The sequence below is a fragment of the Pygocentrus nattereri genome, chromosome 2 (assembly GCF_015220715.1).
Source record: "Pygocentrus nattereri isolate fPygNat1 chromosome 2, fPygNat1.pri, whole genome shotgun sequence".
NCBI classification, from domain to species: Eukaryota; Metazoa; Chordata; class Actinopteri; order Characiformes; family Serrasalmidae; genus Pygocentrus; species Pygocentrus nattereri.
The window spans coordinates 46,135,135-46,138,321 of record NC_051212.1 but is presented as its reverse complement, the minus strand read 5'-3'; positions in this window follow the sequence as shown (position 1 = coordinate 46,138,321).

Here is a 3,187-nt window from a genome sequence, read left to right as displayed (position 1 = left end):
TCTGTAATATTTCTGTTGTCCAAGCCAAGTTGAAAACAATGCACTTTTTAATTCTTTTGTTTGGCAAATCATAGTTTTAACTGCTGCTTACATAATGTTTCTTTAAATGTATAAACTTTAGAAAATGAGTTTTTATTAGCATTTTCTTCAAATAAAGGATCTAGATTAAATGTTATTTCTCTGATGTTAGTGTTTTTACTTAATTCCATAAATCTTTAAATACAAGCGTTCTATCACTTGTGTAACATTTTTGGTAATTACTTTAAATCGTTTAATAGGTAAATGATGAATTCTGAAACCTTGTTTAAAAAAAGTCCTAGTTCTTGAGCTGGGACTTGGGCTCTGGAGTCTGGGAACCAAAGTCCACTGTCTAAATCCCACTCTAAAACTTACTGACCATAACCCTAGTAATGCAAACCCTGCTGAACATAAAGTGATTGAAACAAATCTTAATGTTTGTGAACCTACTTACGCAAACCCTACTGACCATAACTTTTTTGATGTGCAAGCTCTTCCGACTGTAACTCATTGATGCAAACCTTTCATACGGTAACACTTGTGATGCAAGCCACGCTGACCGAACTAGAGAATATGCAATGACCTGCTCCATCAAAGGCCTTCTGACCTTTTGGTTAAATAGAAAGATCAAGGGTAGTGCATAAGCCAGTACTTGGTAAACATTGCTATTGAACTTTTAGTCAGTCTGTGTAAAATGAACTTTGAGCAAAATGTCAAGGGAAGGAGTACACCACAATATTGAGTAAGACACCCTCTTGATTGTACCTGTGTAATAAACCTATTCAATCTATCCAGTACTGCTGCAAGTCAAAGAACTTACAACTTACAATGTAATTACAACATTGGTAAAACATTTACATCGATCAGGCATAACATTATGACCACCTCCTTGTTTCTACACTCATTGTCCATTTTATCAGCTCCATTTACTATATAGGTGCACTTTGTAGTTCTACAGTTACAGACTGTAGTCCATCTGTTTTTCTGATACTTTGTTAGCCCCCTTTTACCCTGTTCATCAGTGGTCAGGACCTTCATGGACCCACACAGAGCAGGTACTGTTTGGGTGGTGAATCATTCTCAGCACTGCAGTAACACTGACGTAGTGGTGGTGTGTTAGTGTGTGTTGTACTGGTCTGAGTGGATCAGACACAGCAGTGGTGCAGCACAGCAGTTTTTAAACCCCTCAGTGTCACTGCTGGACTGAGAATCCAACAACCAAAAATATCTAGCCAACAGTGTCCTGTTGGCATTGTCCTGTGACCACTGATGAAGGATTAGAGGATGACCAACACAAACTGTGCCACAGCAGATGAGCTATCGTCTCTGACTTTACATCTACAAGGTGGACTGACAAGGTAGGAGCATCTAATAGAGTGGACAGTGAGTGGACACTGTTTAAAAACTTCAGCAGCACTGCTGTGTCTGATTCGCCTCAGACCAGCGCAACCCAGAGAGGCTGGATGTTTACCCCTGCCCAGATGACCCTTTGTTTACACTGTCAGGTTCCCCAGGTCAACCAGGCAGGGCCTGAGAATTGGAATAATTTTGGGGCCTAACCTGGTCAGTCCCCAGAAGGGAATAAAACCAGAGCTCTGTCCAAGAACCCCAGAAACCTGAGTCAGCTGTGAATAGATCACTGCCTCCCAGGCTCCCAGAGGACCCAGGTCCTGTGCCCTAGCTGTACTTTCATGACCCTTGTTAATTATCTCAGGTAGTTTAGCACTGGTGGGGGACCTACTGTGGTAGAAACCAAAAGCCAAGGGACCCGGGCCAGCCATGAGCGGATTACTGTCTCCAGGATCCTCTGCTAACTGACACATGACAGGTGGTTGACGCCAAGAACACAGTTTTGATTTAAGCTTGATATTTTGAATATTTTTATTGGAATTTTATCTATTATTTAGAAGCTATGAGTGCTCCAATTCTGAGATGCAACACAATATTTAATAATAAACATAGTAGCATTCCACCTGTTTTGTTCTTTACCCTTGTACCCTGTACCCATCATTTTTCCTGATCTTTCATTTGTGAAAAGCTATTCCATAATGCATTCACTTGATGTGATGATGCGTCCTTAATCAGCTATAACCATGCTGTGTACTGAATATTATATGCAGTTATGTAATAACTGAGGTTTATGGTGAGGAACATGCCTGAAACCCCTCCTTTTTCCAGTATGACAAACCTATACATTCACATTCTGACAACCTTCTGTTCCAGTGATGACATTTTCCCCACTGTCACTCTATCACCTTCCTGTTCTTCAGTTCGCTGTCAGTCCTACCACAGCTATGAGGAGGGGGTTCGGTCTTCTAGCTAGAGGCAGAAGCCACCCAGAACACCACGCCAAGTTCTCAGAGTTGTCCCTCTCCGTCAATCATTCTTCCCTCATACTACCACCACCATGTTGAAGGTATGGTGCAAACTTGCAAATTGTGGTGAGTTTATCTGCCTGTATTTATTACACTTTCCTGTGCATCTTCTGGACATAAGGCTTTCTGTGAGGAAGAATGTAGGCAAGGTTAAATGAGAAGTTGTGCATTTGGAAGTTCATGCTGGAGCAGGCAAAACAACAAAGGCTGAAACAAAAAATGCATTCAAATAAATTTAATTTGAGTAGCACATTTTGTAAGCAGCTCATTGAGAGGAGACAAGAGAACCCATCTTTGACTGACTTTGGCTTGAGTTTGAGGAAGGGACTGTACAAATTCAATGTCATTATTATTATTATTATTATTATTATTATTATTATTGGAATACCACAAAGGTAAATCAGAATAGAGACAAATGTTATGAAGCTGTACATTCTAGGGAGGGCTGGAACAATAATTTGTTACATAATTTGTATATAATGGTGTCCAGAGAGAAGGGGCTTTTCACATCAAGTCCAAGGTTCATAGACAAAAAATGAGATGTCAAATCTTAAAAATGCAGATATTAACAGTAAAATCATCTTTCACATCAGAGTTTGTGGTTTGTCATCGTACTGTTTGTAACTGGTTTTAGCAGAATGGGCCGTTACCCAATGTCTGCGTCTTTCAGCCACATTGGCTAAAAGAAAAATGTAAATTGTCTTGTGTTATTACTAAATGGATACCTTTCTTCATCCTCTGCATCTTCTTCACGCATTCTTGATGTTAAATAAAAAAGTAGATCAGATGAGATG